At 37.2% G+C, this 27,500-nt stretch overlaps 1 protein-coding gene across 6 annotated transcripts in view; it reads right to left on the bottom strand.

Moving 5' to 3' along the window:
• Positions 1-27,500, bottom strand: part of LOC135223457 (guanine nucleotide exchange factor DBS-like) — a 743,217-nt gene that overhangs the window by 86,324 nt on the left and 629,393 nt on the right. The window lies entirely within an intron of this gene.

Below are 27,500 nucleotides of genomic sequence, written 5' to 3'. Positions count from 1 at the left end.
AAGATCACTTACAAGGGATGAGGGAGATGAATGGTGAAGACGAGGGTGAATACTAATGGAGAATAATAGGATGAAAGGATGAGCAACTTTCTATACCGGGAATGGTAATGAGAGAGAGAGAGAGAGAGAGAGAGAGAGAGAGAGAGAGAGAGAGAGAGAGAGAGAGACTGGGGAATATGTGAACTCCTAAACGGTGAAACATCAGAAAGACTAAGTACAAACAGAATTCTCGGATGAAAATGAGTTATTATTAGTTTTTTAACTGTGAAATTGCATATTTCAAAAGTAGTGTAAAAAAAAAAAAAATAAGTGAAATGGCAGCTACGGTACTTGAGATTATCGCCGAAAACATCCGATAATTTTACAGCTTCAGTAAATAGTACTGGAAAGTCAGTGAAAATCGGTAAAAAAAATGGGAGGGGGGAATTATTACCGTTATTATAATGTGTAACAACCAAAATCAAGCTTGCCTTCCATTAGTTTTAACATATTACTTGCGTAAAACTGGCTGGCGTTGTTATTGCTAAGCGTCTTCAAGAAAGAAAGAGGACAATAATAATTAATAATAAATAATATACTTTATTAAAAGTATAATGGCCACTTCAGCAGCATTACACTTGTAGAGATTCCTCTCTATTTTTTCGAATAGCGGCTTTTTTCGATGCTACTTAAACAGGATAGTACAGCGCCTATGGAGGTCGTCATCAAATACAGGGTCAAGATCGGTGCTTGTATTTCAACTTATACAGATAAACTATGATATCATATAGTCATCTAAGTCATTAACGCTTCTCTCTCTCTCTCTCTCTCTCTCTCTCTCTCTCTCTCTCTCTCTCTCTCTCTCTCTCTTTCTTGAAGCGAGCTTTCGTCTGGAGCTGCCAAACATCCTCTGGGCTGAGAAAGGAACTATATATGAGATGATTAAACTTTTAAAAAACTGAACATTTGCAAAAGAGAGAGCAACGAATCCTATTCCAAAGCACTCAGAAAGTGACACATTTTCCACAAAATATCTAGCAAGCACAGCAGGGATCTAAAATGCAGTCGACCAGACTTTCATAAAAAAAATTGCTTCTCCATTAAATACTCTGAGAAGAAAGGATGCTTCTCTAGGTTTCAGAGAACGTAATGGGTTCAAGTAAGCTTTACGGTAGTCTGTATGTGTTCAGTAGTTCTGTATAAAAAACAGTAATTGCAATACATATGGAGAGATTCCTATGAGATTCAGACTACTACGCTGATGTTCATAGGTTTAGTCTATGCTTTTTTTTTCTAATATTTTTTCAGTTTCGTCCAAAGTGAATATTACCAAACTGTAAAGTGATTTTATCTGATGATTCGTAGAATATAGTACAATTATTTATTAAAAGAATGCCTCCAATATTGTATCTAAATTTAATCTATGCTTTCTTTTTAACATTTTTCCAGTTTCGTCCAATGTGTAAATATAACCAAACTGCAAAGCGATTTTATCTGATGATTTGTAGAATATAATACAATTATCTATAAAAAGAATGCCACCAATATTTAGAAAAAAAGTGCATGACAAATATGGTTCCCATCCGACGATTCACTTTCAACTTAACTTCAAGGCAAAATACAATGAGCCTTCTGCTCAATGAAGCAGAAGAATCTTGCGACAGATGGAAGAGCGGGAAAAAAAGAGCGGGAAAAAGTCGTCATCGAAAGTTCACCTTCTCTCTCACCTTTGTAATGAATACGTTGGGTCACTGACCCCACTTCTGCGCATTCTCTTACCTCTGAGGAATTAGTGCTTTCACGATGCTGGCTTTTAGAAGCTGCCATTAAAGTTTATGTGCGCAAGCGGGTCCCACATCCAGATAAAAGAGGAGGGTTGCGCTATAGGTTAAACCACCGCCCTCGCCGTGAACCACACACACAAAAATGTTAATGAAAACCTGCTGTATAAACCTCAGAAGCTTCTGGTGCAATTGCAAATAGGCCTTGAGGACCCGGCTGCAATCGAATAATGAAAGAGGATGCAAATTTCTACACATGAAAAGTAACGGTGCAATGATCACAGACCATGACGCGTATCATTGCCAAAGAGAGATATCCAGGCTCAATTGAAGAAGAGAGCAGAAACAATAGCATAAGCTATTCATAGAAGAACGATACATTTACATAGGCTTTTGAGGTGCTAGTGGCCTCTGAGTAGGCTTAAGAGACAGCTGATGTTAGTGGAATTTTCTTTATATAGTTGTTGAAATTAATTGCGTTGACTATAAGACTGAAAGTCAGTGACTATTGGTTTGTTTTTCTGGAGTAGTCCACTTCCTGCGGAAGGGCCTACTGATGGAATTGGTACAAGTTACTGGAAAAAATAACAGAAGTAAAAACCAAACGATAAAAGAACCGTATAAGGGACTTGACCACGAAGACCAATCGAAGTCAAGTGTCTATTCTTTCTTCACGTCCATTTGGATACGTAACTTCTCTCCCCCATTTCCCCACATAATGGATGATCATGTTACTTAATGCCATCCGAGAGAGAGAGAGAGAGAGAGAGAGAGAGAGAGAGAGAGAGAGAGAGAGAGAATCATTGTCTTACAAAACACTCCCGAGTCCTTTAACAACGCATATAATTTCCAAAGACTGGAATAACTTTGGAATGAAATGTGACAAAGTAAAGAGGAGGTTAATAGGATTCTGCTGCAGAGTGTGGGGGGCGGGGGGAAGGGGGGGAGGGGGGGAGGAGGGTGGGAACAATCATATATCCGGGGTGCCAAAGAGCATCTCATTGCAAATGAGTAAAACGCTGGATTACTGGATATAAAATCCTAACTCTTAACGAAACAGGCAACTAAATTTCCATCGTCATTATTATTACTGATATACAATGATGGTGATAGTGAGCAAAAGAATTCTCATTGGTTTGGTCATTTTAATATAATTGAGTCACCACAATTTACTTAGAAAGGAAGGCACAGCAGCAGAAATATTAAGCCAGCTTTTGTACTGGGACTGGGTCTTGCTTTATAGAAGCCAGTAAAAAAGAAAAAAAAAAAAAAAAAAAAAAAAGACAACGGGTCTATCAAGGCGACAGCAATAACATCTGGGAGGGAAGGTATGTCGCTACGGTGAAATTAATCATATTTTTGTCTTCCCTCGCTGGGTGTGTGTGTGTGTGTGTGTGTGTGTGTGTGTGTGTTGTGTGTGCGTTTTACTTTTCACCGAATCCCTTAAGGTTTCTTATGGCGTACCTGTCAGTCTCTGTCAACTTGAGCCTCGCAACAATAATTTACTACTTCTCATTTAAGAAAAACTTCTCCAGAATTGGATCTCGAGACTCAAGAAATGTGACACGACAGTCTCGTTAAATGACTCAATAACAACGGATATTTTAGGGATAAACACGTATCCTGAGAAAGAAACAATTTTTACCTCGAACGACAAAATAAACACTGCGTTCACAAGAAAAAACAAGTAAACTATCAGCTATGACCGACAGCTTTTCAGTTGCTCACCAGATGCGGCAGAGTGAGGGTGCGTCCCTTGCCTCCGGAAAGCGCTGCCAGTGCACGATCCATGGCTAACTTTTAACCTTAAATAAAATAAAAACTACAGAGGCTAGAGCGTTGCAATTTGGTATGTTTGATGATTGGAGGGTGGATGATCAACGTCACAAATTGCAGCCCTGTAGCCTCAGTATAGGGTTTTAGATCTGATGGCTAACAGAATAAAGTGCGGACGGACAGAACACTAAAAAGACATTGTTCGAAAGAAAAACGTTGCATTCAGGAAAAAAAAGTAAACGTTTAATTGAAAACACGCTGCCAAGAAGAGAGCGAACGATACACACACAGGAAAAAAAAAAATAAAATGAAAACTCCCGTCAGACGAGTCCTTCCTTCGAAGGATCGCATACCATTTTGATACCACCGTCAGAGGAAGCTCTTTAGAATCTCCCTTCCCGCCCCCCTCCCCAACAAACCCCCAGTTCGCGATAAGGTAAAAAAAAGAATACGAAAAAGAGGAGGAAGATGATTCGAATATCCAAAATGATCAAGCAACTGTGATTAAGTCTGTGCCTGGAGCTGCCAAAGAAGTCCTCTCTCTCTCTCTCTCTCTCTCTCTCTCTCTCTCTCTCTCTCTCTCTCTCTCTCCTTCATTTTGTGGAAGACGACACCGCGAGAGCCATGGCTCTTTTTGCACGAGGGCTGCAGGGGGCCAGAGGCCCCCGCATAGAAAATATCCTTAATGGGATATTTACATAGGATCTTTCTTCTTTCTTCGTCGTCGTCTTCTATTTTTTCTTCTTCTTCTTCATGAGCTCCTGGCTTGTCGCTCCTCAATGGCAGGAGATATATAAGACTTCGCCAGCCCCTGAGGCAACCGTTGGGATATGAATTCTTCAGAGGATGAAAGGAAGGCCCCAAAAATGGAGGATGAGAGAGAGAGAGAGAGAGAGAGAGAGAGAGAGAGAAATCGAAAGGTACGAAGAGTAATTTTTTACACTTCATACGAAAAATTATTTTAGCCAAAGTAACTTGACATTATAAAATGACGCTTATGAATGCATGATAGATACGCATTAAATTTACGTCTCAAAGCTTGGGCATCAAGACACCAATGATTCAAGATTTCATGCCGATCTCAACGTCAGAATTCTCTCCTGTTATTCATCCCAGAAGAGCAAGGGTTTGTATTCCCATTTATCAATTTTCCTCCAGAGATTAGCTTAAACATATTCCATTACTCCTCCTTTCCACATCAATTTGCCACCAAATGCATTTTTTCCCATTAAATAAATGCGACGTTTTCTTTTTTTTCGTACATGAACCATCTTCAATTTTCGATTTGTTTTTACCATACTTCCCTTTATAACGATGACTTTGATTGATATTTTCTAGTCACTATATATATACGCCAAAATGATCGCCAAAATTATTTGTGAGTTTTCGTCAACCATCTAACAATATCATGCTGTCCCCATATTCTTCCTTTTCATTTCCTTTCTAATCTTCAAGAAGAGTTACTACAGTCTTCATTCACAAGTCTTCCACAGGTCAGAGGTTCGTTACAACGAAAAATAACGAGTATATCATACGTTTCCCAAACTTAGTTCATAACAATATTCATTTTATTTTGAGCTGAAGAGGCGATTAACCTTCAACCACACGAACTACACTTCCGCCTACTGTTTACCATTCAACGTGGGGAAATGACATTCTTTCTTCGTTGAGGTGACGTTTATATCCTGTTTTCTATTTTCACGTTGCCATTATCGCTAAGAATTCGATAACATTCTCCATCTTCCTTCAGGGGAAAGCTTTGCTCTAAATTCTCCTTAACCTAGTCTCATGAGACTTCAGATTTTTCTTTTAGTCTAGTATTTATCATTTACACTGACTTCAATCTGCTGCTGGCCCATTCAAAGAAGCTATAAGCGAATCGTTCTCGTAGAGTTTTTTTTTTTCAATAACTGATAATAACAGCTTCTTAAAGGAAATACAATTCTTGACTCGAAATCAGCCGCTTTTTACCGAAAAACTGAAATGAAACGATTCAATTCCTACCCGTCCAAGGAAGCATTCAACAAACTAAAAGTAGCAAAAGTTTGGAAACTTCAATTTTCCACCCTGTTGCAAATACGTATTCAGACAAAGACTGCCTTCATCATCGTTACCATATAAATGGAAGTGATTTTAACTTAATGGACCATCAAGAAATAATCAGTCACTGTTAATGGCCGTAGGAGATGACGCCATGTTTACGAACAGTCGCATACAAAGTAATTCAAACACCTGGTTTCACTAGTATTTTTAAAATGTAGCAGTGACTAATCCCGTCATTTAAACACCTAGTTACCCTCATATATTTTATAAATGTAGCAGTGACTAATCCCGTCATTTAAACACCTAGTTACCCTCATATATTTTATAAATGTAGCAGTGACCAATCCCCAAGTATTCACAATAATAATGTTATCCGATGCTCTGATGATACATGGCTAACTTTAACCTTAAATAAGATAAAAAAAAAAAAAAAAAAATACTGAGGCTAGAGGGTTGCAGTTTGGTATGTTTGATGATAGGAGGGTGGATGATCAAAATACCAATTTACAGCCCTCTAACGTCAGTAGGTTTTTAGATCTGATAGCGGACGGACAGACAAGGCCGGCACAATAGTTTTCTTAAGCAGAATACTAAAAATGAGAAAATTGACCGCTGTTTTGTCATTAACAAATGCAGGTAATCTGGTCAAATAATGAACCAGGCAATCTACCTGTAAATGACATGCAGACATCAAATTTGAACGCTAATGAGAGGCGTATGCTTATTCCTGCGCTCTGATGAGATCGTCATGGAATTTTCCAGCTGGGGAAGATTCGAATTAATCGCTAATTCTCCATAATTACCTCATCAAGAATGAATCACCTGACAAACACTGGTTTCGAGTCGCAATTCCTGTATCATTACCCTTTCATTAGTGCCATTTGGGGTCTGTCAAAGTCCTTTTCTAGACAGGTCGAATTTACGGTCGGACACCGAAGCACTTTGAAACACTAAGTAGACAAATGACTGTCAAATGAGAAAACGCGTAGTTTGACATGAGAATTTAAAATCTCGCGATGAAAATACTTATGAAACCGTTATAGAGTAAGATATGGGTCGAATACGAAAGTAAAAAATCCATAAAAATTCCTGCTGCCTTCATTAATGAGATGGCTCCCATATCATCTCCATTTTCAAAAATATCTCTTAAAATTAAATTACTTATTTAGGGCGATGCACCAAAATGAGATGATTCAATATTAGTCAATAACTAGAGTTTACATTGGTGAAATGTTCTGAAATGTTCTGTGCCTCGCTGGTAGTTACTTAGGGTTCAGTTAAATAGCAAAAAGCATGGCAACACCCGGTGAAGGGTTGTGGACCCCTTGGTGGTAGGAAATGCTTAATGACTGGACCCAAAAACATGAGGTCAGTGGTAATAAAATTCCCATTCTAAATGAGTCCCAGAATAGTCTCTCCATCCTGCGCACTAAGAAAGTTGCCCAGATGGATGGGGCATGGGGTTGCGGGCCCAAGCGTTGTTTGATTTGAAAATAACCAAACGCTGACGGAAATTTTGACATAATTTTGCAACCATATCGTACTTACGATGTATCACGTACATTATACTGATTTAACTTTTCTCATTAACCTCATTATCCGCACACCGTTACGGTTCCACAAAAATATAAATAAATATAAATGCAAATGCCTATTATACACACTCACATACTTTTCTCATTGACCTAATTACCCTCACACCGTTACGGTGCGACAAAAATATACATAAATACAAATGCAAATGCCTATTATGCACACGCACATACACTTTAAAACGAGTAATATATAACATATATTATGTGCGTATGCTTGCGTATATCAGTGAAAGAAATCAGCTAAAGAGAAGAAGAAGAAGAAGTAAAAAAGAAAAACACCCTTTTTCCCTTAGCAACCTAGCCCCGTAAGTCTACGTGTGATCCCAGCAGAATGGTTGAGGGGTTAAAGGAAAAGCCATTCTTACAAGTTTCCTTCTGCTCCTGACCAGGAGACGATGACGGCGTTGATGCTGATTATCTCTATATAATCCCGAATGTTTGTTCCCAGACACGATCGAAGCGTGATACCTCGAAATCGAAAGGCGTGGAAACGCATACGATGAATGGCATTGTGTTAATTCGCCCTTCTTCGATGAAGGAGGTTTAAACACGATTTGCTGTGAACTCCGACTGGTTCAATGCAGTTAAGTTAATAAAAGGGAAACAATGGCAGGGTTGGTGATTTAAAAAAAAAAATTTAATAGAAAATAAAAAAAATCAGTGATTTTATTTTTTTATTTATTTGATTTTTTTTTATTTGTTAGATGTTTTTTCAATTCTTCTTTTCCTCAAAATGTATTTTATGACAGAATTACTACTGATTCATCCTTTAGGTTTCCAGTTCTGGCCTAAAGTATGTTCTTGCAATTTTTTCTTATCAAAATAAACAGATGCTGCACAGTTATGCTTAAGTTTTTATTAACCTCCAACCCATATTTTTCCATTTGTTTGGTTTCAAATAGAAAAAAATAAAAAAATAATTTTGTATTTTTTTGCTTTTGATTAAATCACTTTCATTGTACCTCAATGGAGAGAAAAATTGTCATTTGTACGGACAATGGCTGTTATTACGCGGATAGAAGCTTTATACTTTTAACCGGAATTTATACGTATGTATTTAAGTTTGAAAACCACCTGACCATCTACGCATGTATCTACGCAAAATCCACATTATAGCAAGCACGTTTTGTCGTTTGCAGAAACCACGGTACATATTTTATTTGTTAGTGACTTGCCACTGACAAAAACAAATAAATGAAATAAAATAAATAAATAAAAAAACCTATGAAAATAATTCTACATTTTTCCCAATGTATCTGTGATCATGCTGTCTTAGCATTGACGAACAACTCCATCTTGAAAATAATTGTCAGAAACTTTCAACTTATGAATATTAGTTCCCAATCTTGTGAAGAGAATGAGGAATATAATTGGAGAAATTTTTTATCTTTCCCTTTGGCTCGCGTCTCCCCTGGATATTGCTGACGAACCCCCTATGGGGGCGCGAGCACCCCAGGTTGAGAACTAGCGACCTAAGCCTCTTCACCTAAACACGCAGGTTCGTAATCTACAAACCAGCTCCCTTCAATGCTCTCTCCCGACAATATGAAAATGACCTAAAAACAACCGCTTCGAAATCATTCGTTCACGAGAACCCCCAAACCTAATCCAGCCTTCCATGAAGACATCAGCCACAAACACAAGGGACGAATTGGATTACGGTCGTTATTTTCTGTCTTCCGCTGAAACTGGGTGCAGTGATAAACTTGAATTGCATTAGCACACCCACACGTGGGGGATTGGAAGGATGAGCCTAAGTCCTTGGACGGATTCAATTCAAAATATACGGCCACTCTCCCTTTAAGGAGAAGTCTCTCGCGATTCGTGGTCCAGCCTCGTAAGAAATCGCCAGAGGTCCGATCTTTTAAGATTTTGTTAAAGAAGGCTTGAAAATACGCTGGTTATGTTTAAACAAATCTCATGGCCCATATTACATAACACACACATATACATAATTATACATACTTATAGAACTTTTATAAATATATAATATTGTCCAATGCAGCACGAAGTAACACGTACTTGAGAATATCCTTAAATCCAAGGTAGAAAGATAAGTGAAAGAGGGACTTGGAACAAATAATTTCGTAGTATATTCTACATTCTCACTTGAAAATGTAGAATATACTACGAAAGTAATTGTTCCAAGTACCTGCTTCACTTACCTTTCTACCTTGGATTAAGGATAGAGTATTTGTATTGTATGTTGTGCGTGTGTGTGTTGTGGGTGGGTGTTTTGTGTGGTGTGTTGTGAGGTGTGTGTGGGTGCGAACATATTAAAAAACAGCAACAATTTTATCAAACGAAACCGGTTCCCCTTAAACAAGGTCAGATGGCTGTAGAGTAAAAAACACAAAACAGTTACTTGCACACCTGTGTCTTCTTTTTGTTGCTGGTTCGAGAATGAACTCCCCAAGCATAGTAGGAATCCGCTTATGTCCTTCCTCGTACCCGCAATAGACGGTTCTTCGCCAACGCGCTGACCTAATATCTCTACTCACACACACACACACACACACACACTGAACCAATCTTGCAAGCACTCTCTACCTACGGTTTCTGGTTTCGTTAGTTACTTTAGATAAAGCTGACCTATGTCAGCACAAGCCCCTGACCTAAGGGCGAAGATGTGGAGGGGAATAAGAGCTATGATGTGGACCCCCGGACTGTGCCCAACCAACGGAGAGGCTCCTTCAATTTAGGCTGTTATATCAATGACGCTCTTTAAAGAAAACTCATAATCACACGAGTCAATAAAATGGTAAAGTAAAATCCACAGTAATATGTCTTTGATTTTATTTAAAATATATAAAGCAATCTGCTTTATATAATTATATATTTAAAATAAAAGATATAAAGCAATAATTGCTTTATAATATATATATTTGAAAATTTTAAAATATATAAAGCAATCTCCTTTATATATTTTAAATAACACAATCAAGCAAGACATATTACTCTGGATTTACTTACCCAATAATACTCTTCTTCATCACCTCGCAAAAAAAATAGAGAGAGAGAGAGAGAGAGAGAGAGAGAGAGAGAGCCCAAACCTGTTGTATTTCTTTACTTTTTTTTTACGGGAAGCGTAAAGGACGTAACGTAATACGATTCACTGAAGACCGGACTCTTGCTCCCACTACACAACAAACGCCTCAAGAGGTCAAGGCACCGCTGACATCGTCACTGTAAAAGTCAACATTATTACTGACATTTCAGAGATCAAGATACACCAGACACTGACGTTCCAAGGATATACATATTAAGGACACTGGCATTTCCTGTGTAAGGTACTACAAACTGCGAATTCCAAGGGTAAGATACTCTCCAGTAGGGTAAGATATTGCTTGCATTAATACTTCAAGGTATTTCCAGGACGTGTAAGATATTGCTTGGATTATTATTTCAAGGCATTCCCAGGACAGGTAAGATATTGCTTGCATTAATATTTCAAGGCATTTCCAGGACGGGTAAGATATTGCTTGCATTAATATTTCAAGGCATTTCCAGGACGGGTAAGATATTGCTTACATTAATATTTCAAGAGTGAAGATTTCTTGATCAAGAGTCGACAATATTCGGTCAATAACATTTCGAAATGTATCATATTAAGAATATTATGAATTCAAAGTTGCTATTTGTATTGTGACCAACGGAATCCCAAGTGTTAGGGTATTAAGGACAGTTGCTTTACAAGGGACAAGACATTATGGACACTGGCGTGTCAAGAGGCAACGCCCACTTATTCGTAATACCTTTCAAGGATGCAAGATGGAATGAAAACACTGCCATCTGATGGAAGGCAGTCAATCGTAATCAAGAAATAAGAACGAAATTTGAGTTTGAGAACCAATTCAGTCCGGCTAAGAAGTTACGAAGAAGAATTACAGTTCAACACGTACACGCACAATTCAGTGCTCTTTCCTATCACAAACAAAATGGGAAAGTCACAAACTCAAGGGTCAACCTTGATCGATCTCTTAAACCATTTACTTCCGGAATGATGAAATCTCTCTGCCTCTCTTTCATATTTCATAGATCGTTCAACCGGGCTCTGCTTCAGAAGCGGTTTTGCCATCGTTTGAGCGAAGCCCATAACTCCCCGGTCTCCTCTGAAGACCCGAGCTTCATTGGACAAACAGGGGCGGGCAGCTCTCGGTCTATGAACCATTAAAATCTCACAAAAACTCCTTAATTAATCGCTGGCTCAAGAGCCTCGCTCTGCTGGCAAAGAGGTTTCCTAATGGCAAGAGAAAAAATTCTAAATTTATTGAGTTTAACAAAACGCTAACCTTGAGAAAAAAAAAATAAAACTTAAGATTGCACCACCACCACAACAACAAATAAGAGAACACTTAGCTGATGAGACAAATACAAACAATGTTCAAATATACAACAAACACCAAAAGAAAAAAAAACTATTTTTGTTTATTTAGTAGTTACCGTACTTGAATAACGCCACCGCCCAAAAACATAAACAAGATCGGGTTAGAATGGAAAGAAACAAAAACGATAGCAGAAATCCCTATCTACGTTTAACTGTACATATTCTATTTTTTCATAATATTTATAGGTATGAGCAGTAGCAGTTTACTAATACAAACTGGGATCTGGAATTGCGCTAAAAGTGTCCCGAATTCAACGGAATTCTATTCTTGTATTAATTGTTTTTTTTTTTATCTCCTCACTTATACTTTTCAATATTTTGGTGCCTTGAAACTGCGTCATATCGAAAACTATAGGAAAGCATAGTTACGTTCAGACAGTACAGGATACGTTAAAGACATAATATAATAAAGGTAATGCATGAATGTCTGAACATAATCATGCATGAACTAGAGAAATAAAGCCAGTGTTACATTTCTCCTCTCAGCAAGATTCTGTCGACACCATTCCTCGATTCTTGGCTGAAAATTTAGCTTCCATGATTGAAGTAACACCAGTTTTTGCTGAAGAAAAAATGAGTGTTATTCTATACAACAAACTGAACGTTAAAAAATAAGACGTTAATAACAGATCCAATGTCACCATTGTCGTTGAAAGTAGGCTTCTCAAGATTAAAGTTGGATTATTTAGGCCTAACTCTGGAGTACCAGCACATCGTCAAGTTCCGAATCCCTGAGTCCCGAGGGGAATACAGTTTGTTAAAGAACAGTCAAAGTATTAATTTTGGTTATGAGAAACAGAACGGGTATAAAGATGAAAGAGAGGTAGGGGTCTAACATCAAAGAAAAAAGCATTATTAATATTATTTTAATATGATTATTAATTATTATTGGAGAAAAAATCCCACAGTTATGTAAATGTACATATATTTAAATTTAAAACTTTAAGGATAGCTTCGGGAATCTGTTCGCCTTTCCCCTTATCAATCTCTTAATTATTATTATTATTATTTATTATTATTATTAATATTATTATTATTATTAATTATTATTAAGAGGGTCATTTATCATATGCAAAAGGCTTTCATAAAATAGAATGACAATATGCAAATAAGTAAAATAAATAAATAAAACAAGCATAATAATAAAAAAAACAAGTAAGTCAACCAGATCGATGCAAATTTCCATAAACAGCAATATTTACGATCGAATTAGGTTTATATATATATATATATATATATATATTATATATATATATATATATATATATATATGTATATGATATATATATATATATATATATAACATATATATATATATATATTATATATAGTATATATATATATAACTATCCACATTAGGACTGTTTATATATAGCACGCCCCATTTAATATAATAACTGTACAATAACTATATACTAAAACAGGTCCGACAACCACACAATAATTTTTTCTTCTATTGAAGGATGCTCTCTCTCTCTCTCTCTCTCTCTCTCTCTCTCTCTCTCTCTCTCTCTCTCTCTCTGCCCTGAGAAGTTATTGATAATATTGGGTTCCTCGCCCAATATCTCCTCTAACAAGTTCGAGAAAAGGTGCGCTCTAAAAGGAGGTGGGAAATAATGGTTTTCAACCTCTCTGGGCCGTTGACATTGTCATCGAGTTCTCTCATCAACGAGGCTGAACTCTAGATATAGGTGGAAGGCTTCACTTACGAAGGATATATTACTCTTAGCAACAATTCAGTCGCGGCTCATCCATATCAAACCTTAACTATTAAAAAATAATGTAATAAGAAACCGGTGATCATGGTTGGGCCTAAATATATTCACGAATATAAAGGGTGTCCATAAAGTCCCGGTACCATTACAGGTATTTATTGCTCAAAATGGTACTGGGACTTTATGGCCACCCTGTATTACAAGAAATATAAGATAACAGTTGAAACCAAAACAGTATGAAAAGCAAAAACAAAAACATTAATGAATAACTTGTCCACGTACAATGCTCGGCCAAACACACTAATTTCTCTCTCTCTCTCTCAAAATACTGAAAGGCATAACAAAAGTAGACAGTAACCTATTTACGTTAAACGAGAACGACAAGAAATAATGGATGGAAACTGGAACTGAAGAGATAAAACACATCTCATTGTGGGAACTTCTTTGCATACAAGATATGTGACACGTGTAATAAACTACCACCAGAAGTTGTGTGGGAACTTCTTTACATACAAGATATGTCACACGTGGAATAAACTCCCACCAGAAGTTGTAAACAGCAACAGTGTGGAAGAGTTTAAAAGAAAGCTGGACAAAATCATTAGAACACTGTGAATGAACATTAAAACCTGCTCCTATAGATAAGTGAGCACGCGATGACTCCTCGGATGGACTAGTAAGTCTTTGGGACATCCTAATCCTTGTAACTCACTCTTACTCTCTCTCTCTCCAAGCAGTTCAGGTCACTAAGGGAGTTAACCTCATAGGTGACGTCACAATGGCACTCGGGTATACATTTCACATGAAAGCTGGCAGTCCGCGGTGACATCTGACCCCAGGTCGGGGCGAGACTCCTGACCACCATGTGAACGCGCCGCTGGGAAATGTCTCATGAACACGACTTGGCTTCATTGATTATGACCGAGAGGATTAGTCCACGGTCTTGCCATATGAATTAAGCTAATGTTCTTAATATACCCCACACAATATAGCGTTTCCGATTTACTCCAGGAGTTTATCTTCAGAATTTCAAGTCACGTATTTGTGATTTTTTAACTTGTATTATCATTCTCTGACAGTGAAACAGTCCTTGTTAAGGAACTGGACTCCTTGAGGCATTTGGCAACCTATGCAAAGAAGGATGTTTTGAACAGAAATATGATGAAATAACATATTCAAATCCTTGAGAAAAGTTACGATAAACTAAAAATAAATACATGATAAACCTATCGTGTTTTACGTAATGTAATAAACAACGAAACTCAGAGAACTAGAATATCTACGTCATTCGGTAAATCACAATAAAACAGAGGGAAAAGTTCAATAAATTAGTAAATATAAGAAGGCACCAAGAATCTTTAATACTTTCAAACTATCATACAAATACCGGTATTATTTGTGTGGTGCTGTAAGCACTTCTTGTATCTTGATATAGGCCTATGCTAATGTGACCTTTATATTGCATTTGTGAAGATGCTGATGTTGTTTTAAATTACGACCAGTTCTAGTTTCCATCCATTATTTCTTGCCTGGTTTTCGTTTAACGTAAATAGGTTACTGAGAGAGAGAGAGAGAGAGAGAGAGAGAGGAGAGAGAGAGAGAGAGAGAGAGAGAATATGGCTAAAAGATGGAAAGGAAAATATATAGTGTTTTTGACTGACAAATTATTCATTAATGTTTTTGTTTAAAGCAAGAAATTGCGTATAAAAAATATACAAACCTTGGTTTAGCCAACAGCAAGAAAGAGAATGAGAAAAAAAGGGACCATTCTGTCCTCTACCAGAGGATAAACGCAATTGCTTTGCCGGTTAATAAACTGGAGGTTTTTACGTGGTTTCCTTTCTGGGTCCAGCTTCATTTTCTCACGGAACCTCATTTCTCAAACGCTCATTTGGTCTCCTTCCGCCTATACCTGTCCAGCTTCCTTGAGTTTCTACAATTTTACCCTTCTTGGTGACAACTTCTTAAGGCCAAAATTGAGGCTGGATATAAAAACTTCCTAAGCCTAAAATTGGGGCTGGATATAACAACTTCCTAAGCCCAAGATTGGGGGCTGGATGTAATAACTTCCTAAGCCCAAGATTGGGGGCTGGATATAACAACTTCCTAAGCCTAAAATTGGGGGCTGGATATAACTTCCTAAGCCCAAGATTGGGGCTGGATATAACTTCCTTAGCCCAAAATTGGGGGTTGGATATAACTGCCTAAGCCCAAGATTGGGACTGGATATAACAACTTCCTAAGCCCAAGATTGGGACTGATATAACAACTTCCTGAGCCTAAAATTGGGGCTGGATATAACAACTTCCTAAGCCCAAGATTGGGACTGGATATAACAACTTCCTAAGCCCAAGATTGGGGCTGGATATAACTTCCTAAGCCCAAGATTGGGGGCTGGATATAACAACTTCCTAAGCCTAAAATTGGGGCTGGATATAACAACTTCCTAAGCCCAAGATTGGGGCTGGATATAACAACTTCCTAAGCCTAAAATTGGGGCTGGATATAACAACTGCCTAAGCCCAAGATTGGGGGCTGGATATAAAAACTTCCTAAGTCTAAAATTGGGGGCTGATATAACAACATTCCTAAGCCCAAGATTGGGGGCTGGATATAACCACTTCCTAAGCCCAAGAATTGGGGGGCTGGATATAACAACTTCCTAAGCCTAAAATGGGCTGGATATAACAACTTCCTAAGCTTAAATTTGGGCTGGATATAACAACTTCCTAAGCCTAAATTGGGGCTGGATATAACAACTCCTAAGCCTTAAATTGGGGCTGGATATAACACCTTCTAAGCCTAAAATTGTGGCTGGATATAACACCTTCCTAAGCCTAAAATGGGGGGGGGGGGGGGGGGCTGGATATAACAACTTCCTAAGACCAAGATTGGGGGCTGGATATAACTTCCTAAGCCTAAAATTGGGGCTGGATATAACTCTTAAGCTAAAAATTGGGCTGGATATAAAAGATTCCTAAGCCTAAAATTGGGGCTGGATAAAACCACTTCTAAGCCCCAAGATTGGGGCTGGATATAACAGTTTTCTAAGCCCAAAATTGGGCTGGATGTAAATAACTTCCTAAGCCTAAAAATTGGGGGCCTGGATATAACAACTTCCTTAAGCCCCCCAAAATTGTGGCTGGTATATAACTTTTCCTAAGCCTAAAATTGGGGCTAGATATAACTTTCTAAGCCCATGTGGAAAAAATGTTATACTTTTCCTAAGCTAAAATTGGGGTAGGATATAACGTTCTAAGCCCAATGATTGGGGGCTTGGAAATAAGAACCATTCCTAAGAACAACGATTGGGTCAATGGATATAACAATTTCCTAAGCCGAAGACTGGGGCTGGATATAAACTTTCCTAAGCCTAAAATTGGGGCTGGAATATAACACTTCCAAGCCCAAGATTGGGCTGGAATATAACACCTTCCTAAGCCAAAGATTGGGGCTGGATATAACAACTTCCTAAGCCTAAAATTGGGGCTGGATATAACAACTTCCTAAGCCTAAGATTGGGGCTGGATATAACTTCCTAAGCCTAAAATTGGGGCTGGATATAACTTCCTAAGCCTAAAATTGGGGCTGGATATAACTATTTCCCAAGCCCAAGATTGGGGGCTGGATATAACTTCTTAATCCAAGCTGGAGGCTGGATAAAACTTCTTAAGCATAAGACTAAGGCTGGATATAACTAGGTTATCTAGGTAAATTACTCTGTGATAACAATTGACAACCTCAGGCTAAGAGCATTTTCGCCTCGAGAACATCAAAGGGTAAAATGTGTGAATAATGAAGAGCCTGAGATAATGAGGGTATTGTAATCAGGGTTGGTAAGCCTTTGCACAAAATAGGCCCTGAAACTATCTGGAACTGTTTCATGTCCCAAGTAACGTAGCAAGAAGAGAGAGAGAGAGAGAGAGAGAGAGAGAGAGAGAGAGAGAGAGAGAGAGAGAGAGAGTCATGTGAGCATACGCTAATACAAAGGATATTGCGCAGATACTAATATAAGCTATACAAATAATGGGCGCATGTAAAGTAAATAAAATAAAAAACGACTGCAATTGCTTGGAACCTTGAAACAGCCCATACCGGTAATAGGACATGATAGGACACATTAAGTATTTAATGCTGTTTATTCAATGCTGCATGTAAATCTTCCAAGCTTGATCGAGCGGAGTCCAAGAGGAGTTATACTACAACACACGATAACGATTTGTACGTCTTCGAATGTCTAAATAAATAATCGTCACAGACTAAACACCACACGGCAGCTGTATTCTCTCTCGGCCACGAGTCCGCTACACTGTTGTCCAACTTCTGGATGGAGACAGCTTGATTATATATATATATATATATATATATATATATATATATATATATATATATATATATATATATATATATAAATGTATATAAAATGTGTGTGCGCTTTCATGGAGTGTTTTTCTATGTATAAACTTACAAGCTACGCTACATAGTCTTTGCCAAAGTTAAAAACTAGGACACTTCCGCTGGTTTTGAGCTGGTAACCTGATGGGTGGAATGATATATCACGGAACATTTAAAATAGACCATTTCCATAATCCCTCAAAACGACACCAAAAACAGAATGCAGAAAGATCAGCCTCACTTGCTCTTGGTGGTAAAGATATGAAATCACATTATTGACAATTAGGAACCAAATTCAATAATACGTCGTAAATGATAAACAGGGTGGAACAAAAACCCCTTCGGCTATTTATACTGGTTTACAAAATGTAATGATGAAAAGCCTATTGATTAATATTATGCTCTGCTTTATACAAATCAAACGACGGATTACGGAAAAAATGCGAAACAGATACATTGAAGTCCCAAGTAACCAAATGAATTAAAAATTGTGGATTACTGGTCGTATCATCATTATTACTGGGCCAAACAAACGTCAATTTATTTTGCCTTTACCAATATACATAACTGGTATACGATACCTCATAATTTTGATGAATTAAGTGCTAACCTATATCGATTTGAACATCTCATGTTTACATTATTCCAGACACCACCTTTCTACAATCACGCGGGCACGTAAATTATAACCATTCCCTTTTTCTTCTGTCCACTTTGGCAAACCGTAATTTTTTGCAGTTGAACAGACAAACAGACGGAAACTTTTAGAGTGATATGACTAAATGCAATCCAAATATTCTCAAATGAGAAGATGCTGAAAAAAAAAAGCAAACATTCTCGTGATAATCTCTATCTCTCAAAGTGTATTGTGGAGTCCTACAATGTGATATTTATTCACATCACTGTTATGTTTATACATTTAAATTTATTAGCAATCTACAGTTAATTTGGTCGTTAACGCCTAATACAGGATGAAATTCGTCCCATATAAGAATACAAGCAATAACAACAATAAAACGGCATTTTAGAAGTAGTATTAGCAAATAATTAGCACAATACAATTAAATTTCCTTAGGATCACAGGGACACAGTCTTAAGCAATTTCCAGTAGACACCAAAACCGACAGCACAATTTTCTATATTTTTCACAGAGGGAAAACTTCATAATAGCAAGGGCTTCAATGCGATCTATAAGAGTATTATTTCATATTTCACTTGGTAACAATGCATATTATTTTATATAATGCAATGTGGCACTATCGAAACTGACAGCACAATTTTCTATATTTTTCACAAAGCGAGAACTTCCATATTAGCAAGGGCTTCAATGCGAGCTATGAGTATTATTTCATATTTCACTTGGCAATAATGTATATTATCTATATGTAATGCAATGTGGCAATGTCGAAACTGACGGCACAATTTTCTATATTAAAAAAAAAAAAAAAAAAAAAAAACGTCAGCAAGAAACTTAATCGTGATATATGAGTATAATTTCACATTTCACTTGTCAACAATATATATTATTTATATAAAAATGCAATGTGGCAATGTCGAAATTGACAGCACAATTTTCTATATTTTTCACAAAAAACTTCATGTCAGCAAGAACTTAGTTGTGAGAAATAAGAGTATAATTTCACATTTCACTCGTCAACAATATATATCACTTATATAACGCAATATCGAAGGATTCGACGAGAAAACGACACTGAGAATTCCACATCCAACTAACACACCCACCCTAGCACGACTGAACAACAAATATCGCCTGAGCTTGTTGGTCATACAGGAAGGAACAGAAACCTAGGTGGCCATGTCAACGAGAACGGTGGGACGGGCAGGTGAGAGGGAAGGGTTTCTGCAACGCAGGTAACCCATGGGAAACCTCCAGGAAGGGCTAAGGTATCGTGTCCTGGGGGGCGGGGCGTAGGGGGGGGTGGGGTAGGTTAGGAAACGAGGAAGGACAAAGTAATTCGAGTAAGCGAGCACATGAGTGTGCGGGTATGCGTTTTGAGAGAGAGAGAGAGAGAGAGAGAGAGAGAGAGAGAGAGAGAGAGAGAGAGAGAGAGCAGTAATTATTTTAAATGATCAAAAGAGAGGCAGCTTGAAAAAATATTTCTACAAATCGAACTTTATTGAATAATTTCAGAACCATTAGCCCATGACGATATAAGGGTGACAAGGACTGGAGAAACATCTTACATAAGATTGTAATTCATAGGACTCCTGGTAAGAATATTTTTATGTATATATGTATGTATGCATGTATGTATGTATTTATATAATTATACTTTGCGTTAGTTAATACAACACAGAGATTTACCAAATACCGGACATACTCATCTACCAAACAAGACGTGTCAATTAATTCTTTTGCTTATAAACTTGATGACATTTCTTAATTTCTCTTATTCACCTCCATCCTACTTTTAGTTTAGTAACTGGAAATATCCTAATACTGTTTCCAGGAGCTCTGGAATCCCTCAGTGTCGTCCTCCTCTCTGGATTGCGTAAAGCGACATACAAACTGACGATCCCATATCACGTCTTCCTCTTATCTGGGCGTCCTATTTCAGGATGTAAAGGAATCTTACCGTCACCGCCGTATATCCCGACCTTTCTAGGGCTTTTGTAAGGACAGACACGTGGCTATGCTAATCGAACTGCGTTACGTTCTTTTTTTTTCCTCCAGTTTTTTAATCGTTGTAATGAGCGCAACATCTGGTTTTACTTTACCGTTCTAGGCCTGCGTTTACCGAGGTTATCTGTCATCAAATAATCTTGCCTTAAGATTACTTCAAGTTTTGTACGAGTTTCCAAACGGAATATATTGTTTGTGGTGTAAACGGAAAACTTTAAAAGTGGGTAATCGAAATATATATACTCATAGCCCAAAGTATGTTTAGACCTCTCATGGCGATAAAATATTTCATGTAATATATGAAAGTACCAACAACTCGTGGAAAAATCATGCTATGCTCAGCACTTACATACCCTGGAAGAACTGTCATCATGTACTGAAAAGGTGACCTGACATCCCTCAGTCTTGAGCAAGGTTTGTTTTTTCATTGCAACTGATTTCGATGTGTCTCTCTTCTCGAATGCTTCGTTATTTTTGGGGGACAAAAACTTTATCTAGAACGATGCTTTCGAGATAAGCTGAAATGCGCTATATTTCGTTATTCTGTCCTGAAACTGTGAATTCTGCAATCAACTACTCCTGCTAGGAAGTGTGTGTGTGCATTGTTAACTGTCCCAAAACTCAGATAATAAGATATTTCGTAAACAGATAACACCCAGACCTTATAAAATACAAAGCGCAACTTTAACTTGCAGCTGGGAATTAGCCATAATGACGTCGAGCGCCAATGGAAAACGTACTGTCAACTGCTCTAATCTGTCATCCTCTTGCAGCCTCTTATGACCTTGGAACTCACTCCCTTCCCCTGTATTCCCTGAAGACAATGGATAGTCAAGTGGATATTCCACCAATTGAAAAGAGCCTTACAATGACCAAGAAAACAAGTCCACAGTTGGCATTATGGGATCAAGCTAACTGTCGTTTTTTGAAATCTAATTTTACGGCTGACCATTATCAAATTATAAATATACTCAGGCGCTTTGCAATGAAAAGTAGGCAAGGCAGATCACTTGGTAACAAATGTTGCTGTATATTAAGTAAAATGCAGCCCACCATATCTTTTTCATAACGCGTGTCAAAATCCTCTTCGATCAACCTTGTAACTTTCGATTCTGAAGGTTCAAGGCGCTACGAACATCCCATCATTAAGAGCAATGAATCTAAAGGCACCGATCTAACGGACAAACGCAATAACATAAAATTGGGAAAATCAAAAATTCTACCCATATCTGTTTCCTTTCCTTAGAAAGTGTCATTTCCACGTGTTTTGATATCACACGGAAGATACCTGCATCGTTTCCAATATAAAGCAATGGCAATGCAACACTGTCCTATCTTGTCAATCCTGTTGATTTTGTTTGTTTGTATGGTGTTTTTACGTTGCATGGAACCAGTGGTTATTCAGCAACGGGACCAACGGCTTTATGTGACTTCCGAACCACGTCGAGAGTGAACTTCTATCACCAGAAATACACATCTCACACACCTCGGTGAAATGCCCGAGAATCGAACTCGCGGCCACCGAGGTGGCAGGCCAACACCTTACCGATCATGCCACTGAGGCGCTGTCAATCCTGTTGAAAGGTGGAAAATAAGAGGAAACTCGTGATTGAAGGCAGAGAGAGAGAGAGAGAGAGAGAGAGAGAGAGAGAGAGAGAGAGAGAGAGAGAAACTGACTTTGGATTTCCTCTGTCTTAACGACCAATAGTGAACAAAGGCAAACTGTACCATAGGGGACCATTTGCATGAGAATTCGAACTCGATCTCATTACCAGTTTCAAATTGCTCTCAATCTTCTTTCACCCATCTTGCCTATCAGCTAAAAAAATAAAAATAAAAATAGCTAAATAAATAAAAAGACTTCTCATTATCACTCGCGCGCTTATCTCATTACCATTACGAGACGGATTTCTGAATGAATTTGCGCAATTCTGAGCAAACTTTCCCGAAAGAACATAAATAAATGTTGGGTCCTGAGTAATTTCGCTTTATTTATAGATGCAATAAAACAGGATCAACGAAAAGAATTGTTCGCCGTATCTCCCCTGTGAAGGATATGATCCTTTTTTGTAATGGCTAAATGCAAAACATTGTAGCGAGCATATTTTTTTTTTGTCCAGGGATACAATGTAGAAATTATACTACTTTTACACAAAAAGAAGGTAAAAAAATATCTTATACATGCAATATATACTATATATATATATGTGTGTGTGTGTGTGTGTGTGTGTGTGTGTGTGTGTGTGTGTGTGTGTGTGTGTGTGTGTATAAATTATGTTTTGCTACAGCGCTTTCAAAGGGTTCTAAACTTATTCGGTGAGGAAATATTCGTCAATGTAGGAAGGCATATGTCACTGGATAGCAATAATACGTTTTTGTTCACAATCTACAGAATATGGGAGAGAGAGAGAGAGAGAGAGAGAGAGAGAGAGAGAGAGAGAGTATATATTGAATCCAGACAGCGCGTCCTAATGCTTTCAACTCGAGCACTGCAAAAAGGCCATTTTATCAATCGTCTGGTAACTAAGCGTTTCCTGCAAAGGAAGGTGATTGTCTTTGGTGCAGACTTACAAACACCACCTCCGTCCTCCGAAATAAACTCATTTCACGCGGTCAATATTATTATTCAAAATGAACAAAACACATAAAATTTATTTTACAGGACTAAAGGTCCGTTAACTTTCATAAATTGGGAAAATATTCTAAATAAAACCCATTTTATTCTGCCAGGTTTCTATATACTTTTTCTCCTACTCGCCATGTGAAGTTTAACCAATCCCTTGCAGGATTCCTCTGGTCTCATAAAAATTATATTTTAATAGGAATTTAAGTGCGCATTCCCAATTCAGACTGAACTCATTTAAAATTCAAAACAGTTCACAAAAACAAACTTCATTTATTCGGTTCTACAGAGTTTATTTTAACTGTACGATGATAGTCTGATCTGAAACAAATTTAATTTTTTGCCGTCTTTCTGAAAGTTCTGTGCCTATGTAGTGCTCAAGAGTTAGAAAACAAAAGTTAAAATTTGAAACTCAATTGAATTCTATCTAGCTATGCACTTGATTGTTGTTTGTTTGTATGGTGTTTTTATGTCGCATGGAACCAGTGGTTATTCAACAACGGGACCAACGGCTTAATGTGACTTCCGAACGACGTCGACAGTGAACTTTTATCACCAGAAATACACATCTCTCACACACCTCAATTGAATGCCCGAGAATCGAACTCGGTGCCCATCAAGGTGGTACGCCAACACCATACCGACAACGCCACTGAGGTGCTACAGCTATGCACTAGATTTCCCTCGCAAGTTGGGTTTAAACATCCGCATTCCAACTGGATATCAATATTCCTATTTGGAGTCAAGAAAACTTTCCTCTGGAATCTTTAATGACTTCGTTTCCCATTCAGCTGCTGCTGAGATGTAGTCTGAATCAGACAGCAGCGGCGTCTTCAGTCCGCTCTCTCAAGATTCATAGGCGAAGAGGGTCGAACGGAATCAAAGACTTGATACTTTGCCAGGGAAAATTCACTGAGTGAAATACACGAATACTCGTGTATAGAGGAAATATACAAATATATTTATATACAACGTTATATATATAATATATATATATATATATATATATATATATATATATATATATATAGTATATACATACGTTATTTATATATTTTGTATATATTATACTATATATGAATAAATTCTTCTGTTAAAACAGGATACGTCTCAAGCATAAAAAAAAGGCCCATTAAAACACTGGTTTAAATCTGATGACTATATGTATATGTATACATATAAACGAATATATTCAATATATATTTACATTTTCTATGTATAATGAGTATGTGCATTATATATATATATATATATATATATATATATATATATATATATATATATATATATATATATATATATATATATATATACGTATATACATACACAGGGTGTCCATAAAGTCCCAGTACCATTACAAGTACTTCATATTGCTCATAATGGTACGGGTTGGGTTTTATGGACACCCAGTGTGTGTGTGTATGTATATATATATATATATATTATAATATATATATATATATTATATAATATATATATATATATATATTATATATTACTTTAGGACTGAGAGATTGCATACCATTACCATTACCATGAAGGTCAAACCATAATGGAAATAAAAAAAGGTCCATCTCAAAGAATAACCCTCCCAAACACCCAAATTAAAGCGTCCTCGATTTTCATTCCATGTCCGCATTATTCTCTATCGTTCAATCTGCATAATATTCTCCTTCGCTTCCATCTTCGCTTCTCGGTCTTTTCTCTTCTCATTTCTTTTTATAATGGCACGGCAATTTCTCTGGTTTTCAGCCTCCCTCCTCCAATCATTCTATATGTCCTCAATTAAGGTTCATCTGAAGCGGGATCTCTCTCTCTCTCTCTCTCTCTCTCTCTCTCTCTCTCTCGGTTATCCCTTTTCAAAGATATAACCTTAATGTTTTTTTTTTAACTTTTTATTTTCTGCATTTCTTTCTTATTCTATGACCTCAATTAAGGTCATCTGAAGCAGGATCTCTCTCTCCCTAATATATATATATATATATATATATATATATATATATAATATATATATATTTATATAATATATATATATATATTACATGTTGTAAACGTTATACATATAAACGTGATATATATACATATAAACATATATATATATATATATATATATATATATATATATTACATATTACCTCTTTTATTCTCTTCCGCTGTTAAGATTAACATCAATTATACGCAGAGTGAATATATCATAAGTAGTAAAAAGTCACATGAAGGTGTGAATATACATATTATATGTTTCGTATTGGTCGTCCTTAAAAGATACATATACGTATACAACGTAACTGTTCATGCCTGTGGTTCCAATATTGAAGAAAATAAAAATAAAAGAATAAATAAATAAAAGGAATATTCCGATAGGCCCAAGGTGACCGGACAAAAGGTGCTCCTTAATTGGAGGTAAAAAGAAAGGAAAATCTTTCTCGCTGGAGACAGAGAAAATAATAATAAAAAGGGACTGAATCGCTTGGAAATTATTACCTTCATTAGCACGAGTTTCTTGGCTCCGGACAGGAGGGCGTGTGAGGGGGGTGGGGGTGGGGGAGGTTGGTTGGCTCCTGGTAAACAATGCCAATAAGAGATTTCCAGGATGACGAGACGAGAAAAGAGAGAGAGAGAGAGAGAGAGAGAGAGAGAGAGAGAGAGAGAGAGAGAGAGAGAGAGAGAGAGAGAGAATTCAAATAATATCAAAATTACAGTACATGATAAATATGAAGTAAGAATATAACACATAAACAAGAAGGGGTAATTATTTGGTGAATAATAATTAATTTTCAAATAATCGAACTGATATTCTAATAATCACTATCACTACCTTTCAATATATATACATATATATATAAATATAAAAATATAAATATATAAATATATATATATATATATATATATATATATATATATATATATATATATATATATATATATATATATGACATGAGCAATAGAAAAATTCCTGATTAACGGAAAGTATATACCTAAAAAAAAAAAAGTTATACTAAAAACCACAAATGGTTTATCTGAATCAATATTTACCCGTTTTATTTTTTATAATCTCTAGGAGCTAATAACCAAGCACTATAATATATAACTCCAGTAAAGAAAACTTCAACACAGACAAGTGAGGACGGCACTTTTGTTTTCCATTCTAATAAATAAATCAAATATCCTTTCCTAAGATTCCTTTTTCAGATCCTTTTGGGCTTTTCTAAGCCCCACCCACACACGACAAACAAACAACAACAGCAACAGCAACAACAACAACAACAACAACAAAGTATTTGTAGGATTACTCCCCGTGTACGCGAAAATAATGATAAATTATTCACACATACCTAAGCAACAAAGCATTCCTTAAGAGGAAAAAAAAAAAAAAAGAGAGAAAAAAAAAGGCATCCAAGGAGAAAGCCGATAACAACAACGAATTCCTAGAGGTCAACAAAGACCAAGAGCGAGGAGAGACGGATAAGGAAGAGGATGCGCTGTTCAAAATGCTCTTTCTTGCAACGATGTCGCCAGTTTGACATGTGATAGCGTCGGCTGCAGACGCAAATGCTGGACTCCTCCGGTCGCCTTCCTTCTCGTCGCGTCTCGTCCGCACCTAACCCACGGTCACGTTTCTCTTGGCAGTTTCATGTTCCGAAATTGGATGAATTTGGGATGTTTCGCAGTTTCAGCCGTGTTTGATGTTATTTCTTATTTATTTCTTATGGCACGACATTCTTCTCCAATTAGAATGGGGAATAAAATATATTTATTATTATTTATATATATATTTTTTTTTTGCTCTATCACAGTCCTCCAATTCGACCGGCTGGTATTTATAGTGTGGGGTTCCGGGTTGCATCCTGCCTCCTTAGGAGTCCATCACTTTTCTTACTATGTGTGCCGTTTCTAGGATCACACTCTTCTGCATGAGTCCTGGAGCTACTTCAGCGTCTAGTTTTTCTAGATTCCTTTTCAGGGATCTTGGGATCGTGCCTAGTGCTCCTATGATTATGGGTACGATTTCCACTGGCATATCCCATATCCTTCTTATTTCTATTTTCAGATCTTGATACTTATCCATTTTTTTCCCCTCTCTTTCTCTTCAACTCTGGTGTCCCATGGTATTGCGACATCAATGAGTGATACTTTCTTCTTGACTTTGTCAATCAACGTCACGTCTGGTCTGTTTGCACGTATCACCCTATCCGTTCTGATACCATAGTCCCAGAGGATGTTTGCGTGATCGTTTTCTATCACTCCCTCAGGTTGGTGCTCGTACCACCTTATTTACTGCAAGGTAGCTGATGTTTTCTTGCACAGGCTCCAGTGGAGGGCTTTTGCCCACTGAATCATGCCTCTTTTTGTACTGGTGGTTTATGGTTTCATTTTTCGTATTGCACTTCCTACATATGGGAGAGATGTTTATTTCCTGTCTATCATAACTTTGAAAACATTATCGCATTGGTTCTTAGGGCCTGATCTTGTGGCCGCTGTTATCATTCCTTCAGTTTCCTTCTTTAGCTCTCCCCTCTGTAGCCATTGCCAATTGTCATCGCTGGCTAGTTCTTTAGTCT

This window comes from Macrobrachium nipponense, chromosome 10 (assembly GCF_015104395.2).
Source record: "Macrobrachium nipponense isolate FS-2020 chromosome 10, ASM1510439v2, whole genome shotgun sequence".
In the NCBI taxonomy this organism is placed as follows: Eukaryota; Metazoa; Arthropoda; class Malacostraca; order Decapoda; family Palaemonidae; genus Macrobrachium; species Macrobrachium nipponense.
Note: the sequence above shows the minus strand (reverse complement) of the source record. Positions and strands in the feature narration are given on the sequence as shown.